This window comes from Thermobia domestica, chromosome 1, assembly GCF_964235325.1.
Source record: "Thermobia domestica chromosome 1, izTheDome1.hap1.1, whole genome shotgun sequence".
NCBI classification, from domain to species: Eukaryota; Metazoa; Arthropoda; class Insecta; order Zygentoma; family Lepismatidae; genus Thermobia; species Thermobia domestica.
Window position 1 is genome coordinate 212376840 of NC_137454.1, and position 18514 is coordinate 212395353.

At 35.2% G+C, this 18514-nt stretch overlaps 1 protein-coding gene across 1 annotated transcript in view; it reads left to right on the forward strand.

Moving 5' to 3' along the window:
• The first annotated feature begins 11227 nt into the window (after positions 1-11227).
• Positions 11228-18514, forward strand: part of LOC145678606 (uncharacterized) — a 39774-nt gene continuing 32487 nt past the window's right edge. The window contains exon 1 of the mRNA XM_081748954.1: positions 11228-11591. The gene's annotated coding sequence lies outside the window, so the exon portion shown is untranslated. The remainder of the gene's footprint in view (positions 11592-18514) is intronic.

Sequence of the window (18514 nt, forward strand, 5' to 3'; positions counted from 1 at the left end):
CTGAATTAGCTCTACCGCTCCTGGAACATGGTTTTCGTGTAATATTCTTACCGCTGCTTCTTTTAACTGACTCTGCAGGGAATCGATGCGTGAACCCCAATCTGCGATACTCTCGGTTTTGTTCTGCCTGGCACTAAACAATGAACAAGCGTAAAAATCGATAGTTCTCCTAATCGAATAATTTTCTTGTAATACTTCTTTTACTTCGGCCCAAGTTCCAGTGGCACTTCTAACTAACAACTTTGACTTTGCGTCACCAATAATACGTGCTTTCACAAATTTCAATAACTTACTATGTTGGGACGGTTGAACTAGAGAAAAAGCTGCATCGCAGTTATCTATAAACTCAGGAAGAGCACGTTTGTCACCATTGAATGGGTTATGTATTAACTTTAAAGCTTCCGAAATGGAACAATAATCTGTTTCAGAATCGGCGTTACTGTTTGTTTGCGAATGTGCCATGTTTTACAGAAGTTTATGTAGTTATCAATTTACCTTACTAATCCTACAGACAAAAGTATTATTTAGCTTAAGATAACCTTATAATCCTTTCGGACACTCCCTTCTATCGAAGAACGTACAAAAGCGCGTGTACTGAAGTGGGTTTCCTTCTTCGTAAAGAACGCGTATTAATATTCTTTTGTCCTACTCTTAATAACTTGTATTTCTGGCCACGGAAAAACAGTTATTCACACTTGAATTCTTCCAACTGAATCTCACAAGAAACCTAAGAAATTGTTTTGTACTCACTGTTTGTTGTGGAACTCTAAGTGCTGGGTAGATTGCCGCTAAGCGTGCTGAAACAGATGCTGGTCTCCGCTGAGAGATGAAATCTAGTTGTCCTGGGTACCCTTTCTTAGTTCTCTCCGCTGCAAAACCGGGGTCTTGATTGTCTTCTTGTATACTGGCAACAAACTGTCACATGGGGTGTTCACAAAATGTCTCTGCTTGGCAGGATTCGGTTCTTGCTGTCCCTCAGGTTGCGCCTGCAACCTGGCACTCCGTAGTAAGGAAATTGAAACTTCACACTTCGAAAAAATGTTAAAATGTTGGCTGCTATTTTTCTTCGTCCTGGCTTACATAACCACCCAGATGCATATATATAATGAAAACCCGTAGTTTTCTTTTTCTTTTGAAGAAAGACTCAATTTCAATATAAAAATTGCAGAGACTGAGATTTACTGCTCTCAGTTCCGCCAAAAAATTTTGAAGTTTCCTGGTATAATGGGTTAGTTTGAGATCGAACTCACGTCGATCTGTTACGGCTCCGCGAATCCCACCGCTGCCACCAATTTATCTGTAGTAGAACCGTAGGTTCTTGAAGGATTTAAAGAAAGTACGTAGGATCTTTTCGCGGCAAATCCCAGATAGAGAAAGCCGTATTTATTGTTAAAAAAAAAATAAAAGTATTAATTACAAGATTCACTAATCCAAGATTTCATAGAATAAAATAATGATATATATATATATATATATATATATATATATATATATATATATATATATATATATATATATATATTGAAAAATTATATCTTGAAGTGATGTTTTGAAGTATGTTAAGATTTAGAGTTTCCAAAAGACTTCAGGACGAAGAGTTAAATTTCTAGTTGAATTAATCGAAAGAATTAAGACTAAGCAGCCAGCCAGTAAGAACCGTAGTTCTTAAAATATAAGTATATGCTCTGGGTGGATGAGAAAAAGAGTCTTCTTCGGATGAATTCTCGCGGTAGTTACGCGTCTATGATTTTAACACTGAATAATCTATCTGTGAATTTTCACAGTTTATATATTTAACATTAATCTTGTTGTTCTCGCCTTTGGTGTTAAGAGATTTCAAAAAGGAAACATTTAATCTCTCATGTGAGTGTCTTATCATTGAACTTCAAAACATCACGTACACATAGTCATAGTCATCCATTTGTTCATACATTAATAATACTTCTGGAACCAAGTATTGACTTTGAGTACATAAGATAGTTAACAGAACAGAAAAACAAAACTTTGAAGCTGACAAATTATCGATGTTAACTCAAGAAGTCATGATCATGTGCCTTACGTAAACAAAAACGGCAACTAGAGAATTATCTACAAAAAGCAAATACAACGTGGATAGCTGAAAGATTATCTATAGCAGTTTAGTTCGAAGTCAACCTCAAGCAATGATTTCATCTTTAAGTCTTATCAGTTTAAAACCAAAAGTTCATTCTTTTAGAATCACTTAAATGAAAAGGAAAAATATACTTGCAATTATATCAGAAACTAAAATATACAATATTAAAAGAAAAAAATAAAAATATACTCCTGGTACAGCCATATATTACACCTTGAAAATGATGGGATACATGTCCATCGAGTTTTCCATTTACCCAACCGTTTCCGAACAAATGACTCGGTTCAAACTATTCTACCAGGTAATTTTTTTGTAGTTTTTACATTACAATCCAGTTGAGAATGCTTCAAGAGCATTGTCAGAACGAACTTAAAAAGAATGGTGATATGGAGCGGGAAGGAAAACTGTCATTGTTCCTTGATGTAAAAGTAAGTCTTTTTATCCGCACCTTCTTCTCTTTCTCGCAAAAATTAGAAAAATATCATCTCTCTATGATTCACAGTTCTCGAGATATGGCTGCTTAAATATCTAGAAATTCGAACTTTTTTGGCCAATATCTGGGGAACGGTGGCCAGTTGGCCAGTAGACAGTTAATCAATGGCCACCGGTTACTATTTGATACCAAAATATTTACCATCCTTTTAGGTATTGATCAACATCAATATCATCTCTCTACAACTTATGGTTCCTGAGCTATGGCGGATATATATATGATCCAAAATGATCGATACTAGTGTTGAATTCATGGTTTTTGGGGTCCTGAGATGAACAGTGACACTTCCGATGACATTTAAATCCAAATTCAGCACCGCAACTTGTGGGGGGAGAAGATGTGGGTATATAAAAATGGTCGAAAATTGTCGATATCAGTGTCGAATCCATACTTTTCTGGGTGGCTGAGATGAACAGTGACACTTCCGATGCCGTTTAAATCCAAATTCAGCCCCCATTATTACTCCTAAAGGGAGAGGATGACATGTAATAGTAAGTGAAAATGACTGATACTAGTGTCAAACTCATAGTTTTGGGGTACCTAAGTTCACTGGTGACAGATTTGATGCTCCTTATACCGAAAATGAAACTATTCTCCCCGTATGAAGAACGGGTATTCTGCTAGTCTTTAAGAATAACGAACGGAAGTTTCACATGTTAAATTCTTTAATATATTTGTCGCTGCTCAAATGTACGCACTTATGCAGTGTATGTGTGTATATGTAAAGAAAATCCTTTCTCTTTTTGAGTTCTTCGAAAAGTATACAAATAATAAAGAGGTATTTTTATCAGAAAACTAAAAAGTAAAATTAAAGGATGTTGCTTTAAAGAGGCCCACTCACGGTCCATGGTTTGCGCAAACAAGGCTGTTTGTGCAAACAGTTTGACCGTGTGTGGCGATGTATGAACTGTTTGCGCAAACGTTTGTGCAAACATTTTCCACATCGAACTCGTTCGAAAATTGTTTACACGAACATGATGTTTGCGCAAACACGTGGACCGTGTATGGGCATGTTTGTGCAAACACGAGCTTTATTTCCGAGTAGGAAGCTTAGTGTACAGACGCTTTATTTCTTGCGCTATGGCGTCAATGAATAGGAATCAAAAATTCTGGCGAGAATTTATTGACCTTTATCGAAATTTACCTGAACTGTGGAAGGTAAAGAGTGAAGATTATAAAAACAGGAATTTGAAAAATGTGGCATATGAGAAGTTACTGCAGATTTCAGATGAGAAACATGGCCTTGTGTTGGCTTCACACGGCGTCCAATTGGCATTGAGCGGTGTTGACAGTTCGCGACAAGCAGTTATGCACGCTGTCTTCTCGCGCTACTGCGAATCTTGACAATATCACAGGCGCTACTTAGAAATATTGTACTAGCACATTAACTGCTCACTTTACCAAGTAGAGAAAATAATTACGAACAAATACGTGAAAACCACATCTTTCTATGTCAACTGGTTGTCATGATAGACGCTTTGAAAGGTTTCCATATAAAACAATTAGTAAAACGAGCGTTGAGTCCCGCGTCTAATTTCCAGTGGATTTTGTTTCGATTTTCAAATAGAACTCTCAACTTTTATTACAGGATAATCAGCGGTGTAGCCAGCAAGTTGTTCTAGGAGAAGATTACTTTCAGGGGGAGGCAAGCTTTTCACATATTAAAAGGAGAACAAATTACCTCTTTCACAACATGAAAGGATTTTAACTCACCACACATACATACATACTATGCGCATATTATATTTTCACAATGCTTCCTTATCAAAAGACGGATCGTGACAGTACTGAAGTTAAAAACCGGAGTGTAAAAGATGAATCAATAAGCTATTAATAAGAAAATAAATGCTGTTTATAGCAGTCTGTTTATCTGACTTTGTGTTTATGTAGGTTAAAATTCTACAGAGGAAAAAAAAAACGAAAAAATATTAACTCCGATATTATTATGCAATAATATAGTAGTGAGTTCACAGTGTACCCAGTTAGGGTAATGAGAATATAAAGCATATGATTAATTTTAGTTGATTCAATTAGGTATAGAAACCGTATTGATGATGATTGATTTTTTAAAAAAATTTCATATTTTATTATAAAGTCCTTCATTTGCATTAACTGTTAAATAAGTTTATTAAACATATACCAGACGAACCTCATTTTGGAGCTGGAAATAGTTCGGAAAGACAGAGCCCCCTTTTCCCCCGTGGCTACATACCTTTGCAATCTTTGCCATCATCGTAAGAATAAAGCATGGGAAGTTTGTAATTTGTTTTGAAATTTACTTCAAGATAGACCCTTTGTTATTCGACAGAAGGAACGCAGTATGTTTTGTTCCTTTTTTTCTTTCACGTTCCACTGCCTTAAGCGACTTTTAACACCCTCTTTTCTCCTCTATAAGGGAATCAAAAGCATCAGGCGTCTGAATGGTGTCATAAATTATCGTAACCCAAAACAAACTCGAGCATATCGTGTTGCTTAGGAATTATAAGCAAACCGAGTACAACAGAAGTTTTATTTTCTGTCTTCCTTTTTTTCTTTTTCTTTCAAGTGCTACGAAGTCAAGCTCGAAGAATTATTTTTTGTGTTTACAGTTTTTGGAACCCATAAAAATAAATTTACAAGAGTCAGATTCAGACAAAGACGAAATATTAACTGACATAGATGATAGTGAAAGTAGTGTTGAAGACAAGTGTTTAGCATTTTCACTGGAAAAGTTAACATGTAAGTAATTTAGTTGCTATATATAATTCTAGGATGCACAGTCAAAATTCTTGAGTTTGCTGGAATAGTACATTTACATTGTGAATAATGTTGCCAATGTATGTATCATAATCAACCACTCTTTCATCCACACCCTCTTCTTTCTTTTTGGTTTCGCGGGTATTTCCGCTTCCAAAGCACAAGCAATTACTATCGCTAAACAAGCTGCTTCAGTGGACATGCTTACGCGATTAAACTCAAAATTGAACTGAAGTTTGTGCAAACAGTTGTATCGTGTGTGGCCGAGTGTTTGCGCAAACATGATGTTTGCACAAACATGATGTTTGCGCAAACCATGGACCGTGTGTGGGCCTCTTAACTATTTTTCCTGCTAGCGAAATACGTTGTATGTATAGATGCTGCAGACACGTTACAGTAAATAAGATTAGCATCAGGCGAATAAATAGTTTTTAAATTACATTATCCGGGTTTTGCCAATATTTCCGAACAAAATATTTTTTTCTAATGGGTTCAAAATTTACAAAAATTTACACAGCACAAGGAAGATACGTGTATCCATAAAATAGATATTTGATTTTAACATACTGGTATTAACTAAAATGATTCTGGCCCTGTTATTCCTCTGGCCCTGTTTTAACACTTCCCTGCCATGAAACGGTAACTTTATAAGATTACTTAAGATAATTTAAATGCGTCTATATTATTTAATCTAACTTCGATTATATTTCAGAATATTTTGTAGCCATAACTCCATTTTACCACTGTGCTAACTTTAAAGGAATGGTGTAAATATATTTACTGCCATTAAATTTCCCTATTCTAATACAAAAAACATAATTAGATACTCAATGATCTTAACTGTAAAGCAGTAAATATAAAATAGTGTAGTTTTCATTTTAAAAGCATAATGTGTGAGACATTCGAATATTTCAATTTTTCCCAATCTTTTCGTTTTTCTCAGGTTCGGGAAAAACGGTAAAAAAAACTGTTTTTTTAACCCAAAATTTCCTTTTTGTTTTTTCTAGACCTTTGCAACACTAGTCGCACATATTGTGAACATTCATCAGACACGAAGATATGATTCATCACTGAAACTCCTATTCTCCAATCATCAGCAGTCCAATGTTCTTTGCCACGTGCCCATTCGAGGCGCTTCTTTGTAATGATTGGAGTAATTTTTGCTTTCTTTCTTGGCCTGAGTGCTTTTATTCCCTTAACACAAAGAACCCTTCGAACATTTTCAGGCGAAATGTCTACACCATACTCAGCCATTTTAATGTTTAAGTCTCTAGAAGTTGCGTTTCTGTTTCTCAGAGCCAATCTTTTTTAGTTTTTTGATACCTCTTAGCAATAGCTTTGGATCTCACCCACTGTTCCAAAGCCTATTTTGCTTTGGAACAAAATATATATTATTTTAAACTCTGTTAAACTAACTTTTGTGACACACAGAGTTTGACCCTGGTTTAGCAGATACGCAGTAGTGACCAACAGATTCCCTTTTGTTGTATGTATATCTTATGTAAATAAACAATCATCATCATTATATATTTCCTCTTTTATTCCATTTTGCAATTGTTAAATAAGATTAACAAAAGTTTGTAAGAACTAATAGCGTTATATTAACAAAGGTTCACCAAGTAGTTTATAAAATAATTTCGTCCTTATTTGTAATGGAATTGCAGGGGCTTATCGCCCATCCTTGTTAGGAAGAAGAAGCATATACAGTTTATTGCATTGCAGATAGCATATCCTACAGGGAAATTAAATTATAGGTCACACTCTGTCACTGTACTACCACACCAAACTAGTAATATTCCAAGACAAGAACCATTGTCTTGTTCTACAAATAACACTAGACTAGCAAGTGATAACACAATACGTGTACAGAAACCAATACATAGCCATTCAGGGAGTAGCCAGCAAGTTATTCTAGAGGGCCTTGATTTTCACAAACTAAAAACAAATCCAAAGTTTCTTTCAAGATTAAGAAAGAATTAATAACGCATAGATACATACGTATTTCAGAAGTGCATATTATTATTATTATTATTATTATTATTATTATTATTATTATTATTATTATTATTATTATTATTAATAGTAGTAGTAGTAGTAGTAGTAGTAGTAGTAGTAGTAGTAGCAGTAGTAGTAGTAGTAGTAGTAGTATAGTAATAGTAGTAGTAATGGTAGTAGTAGTAGTAGAAGTAGTAGTAGTAGTATATTTCATATATGCTACATTTCTGAGACTTGAGTCTTGAGAGTACGTGAAGTTAAAATCAAAGGTTATGTTACGGACGGCAAATGATGGCTTAACACCAAAAACACATTCCTGGCCGGGACCGGGGGTTAGTCTGTTTTATGTTTACTAAACGTGTTTAATAATTACAGCAAATGAAGGATGTTTATAATAGAATGTGAAAGTATACAGTTTTAAAAGAATTAAACTACGTCAACATGTTAAAATAATTAAAAGAACCTAATTAATTAGCCACTTTGTACTCTCGTTTGCTTAACTAGATGAACCGAGGCCTAAAGGAAAAGAGTTTTCTGCCCAAATCTTATAAGCAGTGGGATATTTTAATATTATAGAAATTGACCCTCCTTCCCCTTAGAAGTGTAATTTTCAAGATGCTGAAACATATAGTATTTTATTACTTTTAGTTAAAAGTTCAAATACCGAGTTTCACGCATCTAGCTTAAACAAATCCTTCCTTAATTTATTTACATATTTTCTGAGTAAGTAATGGGGAATTCGAACATAAAAAAGTGCTCCCTTTGCTCTTTCCTTTTTATGTGTTCAATTTTCAGTTTTTTTTTAAAACAGGAAAGTTTATACGCCAAGTTTCATTTTACTAGCTTCAGAACTTGCGAGATACACTACCCTTTAAAAAAATCTTGTCCCACCCTTTTTACGATACTTATTTCCAAAAATTCTTTCTTATGTCCTGCTTTCATAAGAAAATTATATTTTATAATTAAAATTTAACGACTCTACTTGTAGTAGTATGCCCCAAAATTACTCATCTTTACTCTTTTATATAAGAGTACAGAAGATAAATACAGTCAAACAAATGGATTTCCATGAACAGTTTCTGATTTCTTATAACTACCTGATTCATACATTTCCCACAAGTTGTGATTTTAAATTTACGCTCTGTCAAGGTCCAGATTTCAAAAAGGAACTAACTGGAAATATAATAATATTATGTATTTGTGTACATGTGTAATATGTATAAATTTATTGTCTTATTGAAGCTTTCGTAATCTGGAAATAAACTTTTGATTTGCTTTTAATATATAAAAATCATGTTCCCGTAGAAAATTTTGCATGCTACACCCCTAAATGACTATGTAGTAATTTCTGCAAAAATGGCACAGGACCTAAAATTTAGGTCTAGTGCCTATATTTTTAGGACTTGTGCCGTTTAAGACATGAATGTCACCCACTGTATTGCATAATAAATGTTCTTTGCTCAATTTTAAATTTACTGCGTTCTTTATGTATACAGTTGGTATTTAATGTTCACTCGTAAAATGTCTAGTGAGCTTTTACCCTAATTAAGTACTTCGATGGATTTTTGTCCTACTCTTAATAAAATACGCTCCGCACAGTATTTATTGCAATTCTGAATGTTTGCTTGGTTTCAGAAGTCTGGTAAAATATGCTTTTTAAACATTTTTTCATTATTTATTTATTTATTTTTGTTCTAGGAATTTGTCTTGGGATTCTCGTATCTCCATTCGAAATAAACTAATTTCTTAACTAATTATGTAATTAATTCTTAGAATGAAATAGATTGTATTATGTAATTCGTGTATAAGTGCAGAACAGATAGTAATAATAATAATCTTAGTAGTACAAATATAGCTGTTACTGTTGGAATTAGATACGTTCGTAACATTATTGCCAACTAGTTGCTGCATCGTCCCAATTTCGTGTGGTGGTGGCGAATTTCAGAACTAAAGCAAGTGAATGAAAAAGGCACAAGTCCTAAATGGCAGAAGTCCGAAAAGGCAGAAGTCCTAAAAATCATATCGCGGCAGAAGTCCTAAAAATCATACCGAGGCAGAAGTCCTAAAAATCATACCGAGGCAGAAGTCCTAAACTGCAGAAGTCCTAAAGTGCAGAAGTCCTAAAATTTAGGTCTAGTGCCCATATTTTTAGGACTTCTGCCTTTTAGGACTTCTGCACTTTAGGACTTAGATAAGTATGTACACGACACTACCTAGTATAACTGGGCATTAAGCCTGTTGCGTTCTCCTTATGAAATAAATAAATAAATTTTACTTGGCCGTGGCCTGATCATTATTAAAATATCTGAGTTAACATAATTTCTATAAAAATTCATTTACCAACATAATCTGAATTCCTTGAAGTTTGTTGATTTGTCGTTCCGGCGTCTCTATGGTAGCGGCGCCCGGGGCGATTGCCCCGGTCGCCCCGCCCATGGGACGGCCCTGGATATAAAAAGAAAGATCATACGTGAATACGAAGAGGTTAGCGGAGGACCGTGAAGCATGGAAGCTTCTCGGCTGCTGCAACTGACCTGCCAGTAAGGGCAGAATACGTATGTATAAAGGAATCACTAAAATTTTAGAATTTAACTTACTAGTACAATCCATCGATTTAAATTATATATGACGTTTCATTGTACGGAAGCATATTGTTAATTCAACCGCTTGTACCAATTTTTCCTGTTCAGAAGGTTTGGGAACAAAATAATTGTCCAGTCTTTTTGAAGTGCTAGCAGAATACGTGTTTGATTTATGCTTTTCGCATCTATGTGGTCTTTGATATCCGCTCTTTCCCAATGTGCTATATTAATACCACTTACACGTTTTCCCTACTCTCCACTTCATGGTCATTTCTTCCTCATTTTATAAATGACTATTTTACTCAATATTTCTCCTGAAAAGAATACTTGCGATTGGGCATGATTGAAGTACTTTATACATCAGACACCAGCAATGAAGTGAAGTGAAACAAGAACGTTATTTTACTCTACACCAACAAAGAAATTCAGTTCACTTCACTTCATTAAACTTGCACAGACATATATAGTATACCCACTGGACTGGATAAAACGCTTTATTTTAAAATTGTGCCTCTCAAGACGAAACGGAACAATTTAAATGTTTTTAACATGCAACAACTGAGAGCAGTACTGTCGCCACTGTTGATTCAATTTCCAAAAATGGAGCAGTACTGCGCTGCCGATTGAAGTATAAAATAGCTAATCGTTAAAGCCTGTCACCTGGAAAAAGGCGATCTTTTATATCGAAAGTGATAGGCCTATTCAAGAACTTATTGCCAGAACATATTATGCCTCCTCTTGAATATATATATATATATATATATATATATATATATATATATATATATATATATATATATATATATATATATATATATATATATATATTTAATTCCTTCTTTTTCCTCTAGAAGCCAAACAACCCATAGGACGAAGGGATGGATGTGATTTTCAAACTCCTTGTTGTTTCTTTAGCAAAATTAATTGGCTACACAAATCTTCGAAAATTTTCCGTTTTTAGGTGATACATACTAGTTCTTGGAGGTTGATTTTTTTTTTTTTTAATCTGAAGAACGAAAACAGAGACAAACATGCCCTTTTTAGGACAGTTAATTCTTTCGTTGAAAACAAAACCGAGACTGTCCCGGAAAACCGGGACATCTGGCAACCCTAGTTTGGTAGCGAATCAAGGATCCTCTTGCAACAGAAGAGAGAAGCTTATATTATTAAGTCTTCCTGTCACTCAGTTGATAATGAGTCCTCCAGCACTAAAATAAGAAGTCGCAACTACAAAGCGAGCAAAGGAAGAAGAGGCCCACGTGATATTGACGTCACGCACTATTGCAGTTCCCGAGGCATATGGCCATGAACTTAACTGAAGACATAGTTCTTTCTTCAATTCTCAACGAGGAAAACAACTCAAATGATCGTAAATTTGAGAGAGTAACACAGACACAAATGACGTACTTTAAATAAACGGAATTTCCACTGATGGCAAAGATTATTATCCTATGCTTTACTCACGTATACGTATAGGCACATAGAGTACTTCACCTACGTTCGCAGCGTACCTCTTCTCATGTGCATGTGTTTACGTATTCAAGTATGACTACATGGATTAAAGGAAAAGAAGGAATCGTCTTATGCTGTCATACTTTTTGTGTCGAATTTCCTCATATACGTTTGCAGTTCTTTACATACCCAAACACCATATCTAGCATTAAATATGCTGGTAAGTTCAAAACAAACATTTTGTTTCGCTTAGTAGTTTCTTATAAGCATGCATGCATTTTTTGGTATATCTTCTTCCATTCTCATTCTATCGCTTGTTAAATGCTTAATTTACAACTCTGGAGTAAAGAGAACGCTAATGAAAGAGATTTTTTCTAGAAGAGGGCAGGAGGGAAACGGTGGCTCAGTGGTAGAATGCTTACCTCTGGTGCGTGAGTCCCTGGTTCGATCCTTGACCAAGTAAGTTTGTGTTGGACAACATCGTACTCGTGGGTTTTCTCAGATTATTTCCGTTTACTTTCACTTTCTCATTCCACAATCCTTCCATCATAATTCACTCGTATTGGTAGAGTGTTCACCTCTGGTGCTTGGGGTCCCGGGTTCAAACCCTGCTCCCGCCAACTGAACTTTGTGGTGGACAAATACCGTGTGCGTGGGTTTTCTCGGGGTTCTCCTGTTTCCTCCCATTTTCTTCATTCCACCATTTCATTCCTCTCTCATCATCACCGTCTCCGTAAGCCTAACCGGCATAACTGTGGGACGTAAAACTCAAAGATTTCATTTTTTTTTCATAATTCACTTGCTTCAATCAACGTCTTCCTTATTCTAATAGGCATAAACGTAGTAGGTTAAAGTCAAAGATTTCATTCCATTGTTTCTAGAAGAGGGCAAACATATGATCATTTAGTGGTATTAGAGTAGCGTCTTTTCTGATCAGCACCGAGGCAGTATGATATATGAATATACAGTTTAAAGAGATATTCAAACTGCCGTAATGCATTAAAATTTCAGGGTTCCCCTACCAAAAGCTGAACGCAGAAACATGTGTTTCTAAGTGCGTCCACTAGATCAGCAAGCAGATATAAAAGGAAACAGGAGTACAGAAATTTTCTCTGTCCTTGTTAATAACAGATAATTGCTCAAAGTATGCAATGTGTCTCCCTTGAATGTTATTTTATTTATTTATTTATGTATTTATTTATTTTTGCTTTGAGTATGCTGGTACTGGCTTAACTGTACAGTACTTTACAGCAAGTGCCAAAAGGCATACATGTAGGTTTTCTGAGGGCCAATGAGGTTCTCATGGGGTAGCCAAGATCGAAATACCCCCAAGATACGAAATTCTTAGGAGCAAATTTCCGACTTTGTTCAACGTGAGTTACCAGTATTGTTGAAGTGCTTCCGCCACAACTCCGTATATTGTGAATGTCCTTGAGCAAATCTTCTGAGACCATCGTTGCTGAGTTCAATGAACTTACAAGAAAATAAACGAATCCATGTTTTTTTGGGGGAAATTCTCCTTTTTTTTTAACATTATTCATATTTCATAGCCGTAAATCTTCTGCCTTTAAATTACCTTTTAGTTTTCTTCCTTATGCCAAGAAAGTAACAAAATAATAGAATATTCTATTAAGCAATAACAAATCATATCAAATCCAAATATAATATCGGGTATTATCTAAATTACTGGTTCCCACGCTGTGGGATGTGAATAACGACCATGGGCAAGATACAATCAGCTATTAGAAATAAACCACATTCTTAGTTACAAATATTACGAATTTTATAACAAAGAGCAATTAGATGAAATACCGTACAATTACAAACTCGGCCTAATCAGTGGCGGATCCAGGACGGACTTCTGGGGATGGCGGTGGGTTGTAATACTGCTACTTAGAGCTACTTTTAAGAGTTTCAAATTGTGGGATGGGTTTTATTTATATATATAAAATAAGAAAGTTTCCTCTTCTGAGGGGGGGAAATCGCCCCGATCGCCCCCCCCCCTTGGATCCGCCCCTGGGCCTAACTATTGAGTAGCTAAGAACTGAAGTTTCATTGAAAACAAGGCTGGTAAAAATAATACTGCACCACTAGGATATAAAGAAGTCGTACTGGAAATCATTGGCGTCAGTAGCACATAAACTTTGGGGGGACAGACAAACTATCAGGAGGACTAAGGTGTACGGAGTACCCCAAGGAAAGCGGAGGGTATGGGGTACTCCCTGAAAAATTAGGGAAAAAGTAGTCTTCAGATATTACGTTTTAAAGCATTTTTACTTGAAAAGGTGACAAAAACATTTTTTGTGTGTTTTATTTTCCTTTGATAGTCATTTTTTTTTGGGGGGGGGGGGCGAATGTGGTACTATAAAGCACACACTTTACAGTTGTCTGTTTATTCAAACAATAAAATTCAACTTTGTATTACAATTTTAGTTGAACTTAAATGGTACCAAGTGTGTGTAAAAAAATAATGATATAAGGTAGTGCGAAGTCAACACTCAGAAAGAATAAAGTTTTGAAAACAGGTTTTAGGCCTATGAGCCTTGAACTAATGAAAACGAGGCTTTTGTTTGTCTTTTTTCACAATTGGTAACAAACTTTTGTGCTACTTTTTCATATCCATTTTATCTAATATTGTTTCGTGAACATAGCAAGCTGCTACATAGTTGAGTCACTTTTGGGTCATTGTTGACCTAAAATACTTAAAAAAATGGGGGGGGGGCAGATGAAAACCATTTTACAAATATTGGTCATCAATATTTTTCTGCCAGTGACAGGTTTACCCATGCAGCTTTCATGTCAGAGAGACGTACACTCATATCCAAAATGATTGTTGCATATCTTTAACTATCTTCTTGTAAGAATATAATCTGATAATGATTTTGCATAGTACTTTTAATACTGATACTATGTGTATAATCAGGAAATGTATATTTGTGGTAAATTTCATAAGAAAAGAATTATAAATACAAAAATTAGAGCGAGGAAAACAAAATGTTGCTAAATGTACAAGAAAGTTTTATTTTCGTTTTATTGTCCTTATTTACTGCTCTTTTGACATGAAATTTTCCACATGCATGTATTTGCCGATTATACATATACTAATATTATAAGAAATACCGGGCGAATACGTTACGAAATTATATTCCTACAAAAACATATTTATAGACATGCAACAATAATTTTGGACATCAGTATACATTGCTCACTTAGGCCTATCTCTGTTATCATCGTGTACATTACAGTTCTAAGTTGGTCTCTGGAGATTACAACAGAAGACCATCTTCACCGGCGGTGTCACTCAATCGGTTGGTACCAGTTTGCCCAAACCGGTTGTTAAAATTTGCCGGGTACTAGAACTACGTGTTAAAATTAACTCTGCACTCCTAGATCCAGTACTCACAAACAGAAATGAAGTAGGTCAGAGGGTCGTGGTCAAGTGGGACAAGATTTGTGAGTCGTGGCTCAACAGGACGTGATTCACTTCGACCTACCATTCACCGCGACCCACTATGATCTACTCACTCACGGAACCACCCTGACCCATCGACCTACCATGACCCACCGACCCACTACGACTTATCGATTCACTGCTCACAAGAGACATCACCCAATTGTCCGGCTCCAATTTCAATGAAATTTTTATTGCTGATAGAGAACATGTATTCGTTACTTGTGATGACAGAAATTTTTGCCATGGTGCATGTTTTCTATTTTTTAATAATTTTTAAAGGTTGTGATGTGATTAATAGAGATTACTGCAGAAGTCCCTTACTACCCTACATATAAGGCATAGTGGGAAGTCGTATGGTACGTATGACCTTGACGGCAGCCATCTTAAAATCCGCCATTTTGAATTAAGGTCAAGTTTTTTAAAAGGGAATAGAGTAATATGATACATAATTTCGGGCTAGAATTTAATCAGAAAGACAATGGTAAAATTAGTTTTAAGATTTACTCGTTTGGGGAAAAATTACAGGCATATTAATTGCTTATACTTACTATGTGCGTAAGTCCCTTACCTCTGCTTCTTAACCGCGTATTAATGATAGTAAGTGGATAAAGGTTTCGGTAATACATATTATGGCTAGAGGGAAGTGATACGATAAGGGTATCACTGACGGCAGCCATCTTGAAATCCGCCATTTTGAATAAAATGAAGTTTTAAAAAATGAAAACCATAGCATGTGGCACCCGGCATGAATACACTTCAATAGTAAATTTTCCCCAAAAGCCAATGGTATGTTTATTTTTGTTCTATAGTTAACTAGTATGAATTTATGACTCTTCTAATGTGCACGAAACGTCCATTATTCGATCCTTCAAATTGGCCACACTCCTAATTTTCACCGCATGTTTTAAGATTAAAACTGGCTCTTTGCAATTTTTGCCATGGCTCATGTTTTCTAAATTTATTACATTTTTTTAAGAGTTGCGATTTGTCAGTTCATGAATAGTGTTGCGATAAGCATCCAGCAATCTTTCTGAATTTTGAAGACTTGCCATGTAATTATTAATTTCCTAGGCAATGTAATTATTTATTTCCTATACCTGCCCTTCAAAAACTCGTTTACTGACATGAATCATCACACAACGAAAGAAGTCCAACTTTGCATTCAGGTAACACCGAAGACGTAGCTTGTAATGGATAGTAGATGAAACGAGAAATCAAATGAAAATTCACTTCAAAAAAGAAATCGAAATATGATTGTTGTGTAAATCAATGGTCTTTTGTTTTGTTTTATATTTATTTGTTTGTTGTATATTCATTTATTTTCTATGGCAATATTTTAGCTAGTCAGACAAAAAAGTCATTCGTTTTCTAGCGATTGTTGTCGATGGTTCATGTTTGTAAGATTTGTAATCAGTTTTGATCGGGAACTCGATTAAGTTACACCTCTTTATAAACAAATTACCTATTTTCATATTTTGTTCATGGTACAAACAGTGTGTTGGGAACAGTCATATTATGTCTCTTTGATATTTTCTATCATTGTTGCTGTTCCTTTAAAGTTATAAAGTTGTATTTATTTAAAAAATACTGTTTATCGTTTGCGCAACATGTAGGTTACATTTCATGATAATTTTAAGTTCCTGTAACACCAATTTGTTATAATTTTATTTCTATTTCTTTACGTCACATAGGTTCATACGTTCCTCATGTACTCTGGGTTAAAATAAATGATTACACTGCCTAGGAAATTAATAATTACATGGCAAGTCTTCAAAATTCAGAAAGATTGCTGGATGCTTATCCCAACACTATTCATGAACTGACAACTCGCAACTCTTAAAAAAAAAAAAAAAAAAAAAATGTAATAAATTTAGTAAACATGAGCCATGGCAACAATTGCAAAGTGCCAGTTGGAATCTTAAAACACACGGTGAAAATTAGGAGTGTTGCCAATTTGAAGGATCGAATAATGGACGTTTCGTGCACATTAGAAGAGTCATAAATTCATGCTAGTTAACGATAGAACAAAAATAAACATATCATTGGCTTTTTGGGGAAAATTTACTATTGAAATTAGGTGCACATGCTATGGTTTTCATTTTTTAAAACTTCATTTTATTCAAAATGGCGGATTTCAAGATGGCTGCCGTCAGTGATATCCTTATCGTATCACTTCCCTCTAGCCATAATATGTATTACCGAAACGTTTATCCACTTATTATCATTAATACGCGGTTAAGAAGCGGAAGTAAGGGACTTACGCACATAGTAAATATAACCAATTAATATGCCTGTAACTTTTCCCCAAATGAGTGAATCTTAAAACTAATTTTACCATTGTCTTTCTGATTAAATTATGTATCATATTACCCTATTCCCATTTTAAAAACTTGACCTTAATTCAAAATGGCGGATTTCAAGATGGCTGCCGTCAAGGTCATACGTACCATACAACTTCCCACTATGCCCTATAAGTATCTACATGGTTGTTCTTTCATTAATACTCCGTTTACAAAGGGTAGTAAGGGACTTCTGCAGTAATCTCTATTAACTACATCACAACCTTTAAAAATTATTAAAAAATAGAAAACATGCACCATGGCAAAAATTTCTGTCATTACAAGTAATGAATACATGTCCTCTATCAGCAATAAAAATTTCATTGAAATCGGAGCCGGACAATTGGGTGATGTCCCTTGTCAGTGTATTGTAGACAGCATTTTCTGAACATTGGTGAATTTGTCTACGTTTTACTTTCAAGGCCTTCATTTTTCTCCCTTGTTCGTTTGTTTTTATTTACTTACCTGAGATGAATATATCTAACACGGGATGTACTTGAACATGAACCCACAAACTGGAGGTGATATATATATTTCCTGAAAGCTTGGGTCAAGGTAAGATCAAAGCCGGTTACCAAAATTTGGGAGGTCTCAAGCATTCCGCTTGAGGGCAGCACATTACTCATTTTTATTATCAAATTTAAGCGTGTCTTAAAGTCTGTTGCAACCCCGAAAAATCTGAAACGGTGAGACAGATATGAAAACATAAAACATGCCTTTCATCATTTCAAAAGTATAACGTATCAAAGTAAAATAAATTGTCCCAGGGTCCCCCGCAGGCACCCAGACAGGGTCCAACTCAAATTTTTTAAATAGAAAGGGGTCAACTTGCACATCGTATGAAAGTTGGTGTTAAATAACAGAAGATAAATCAAGTCGCGACTCTTTACGATAAGCCTGTGCAAAATAGCGGTAAGTCAAAATCTCAGACAATCTTCATTACAAAGTCTATGGCCACTCATATGTATCTGAAACGGTGGAATAGGTGTAGAAACAAAAACACGGATATGTCATTATTACAAACGTATAATGATTCAAAGTTAAAAAAAATCAAGGGTCCCTCGCAGGGTCCCAGACGGGGTCAAACTCAAAATGTTGAAATAGGAAGGGGTTCAAATTGAGTATCCTATGAAAGCTTATGTTAAGTGAAAGAATAGGAAACAAGTCTCGACTCTTGATGAACAGGTCTATTGCCACTTCTATTAATCTGAAACGGTGAGACAGGTGGAAAAAAAAACTAGAATGTATCAAAGAAAAAAAGAAATATCCCAGTTTCAACTGTAGGATCCCAGATGGGGTCCAACTCAAAAGTTTCTAGTGCCAAGGGGGGATAAATAAGCACATCATGTG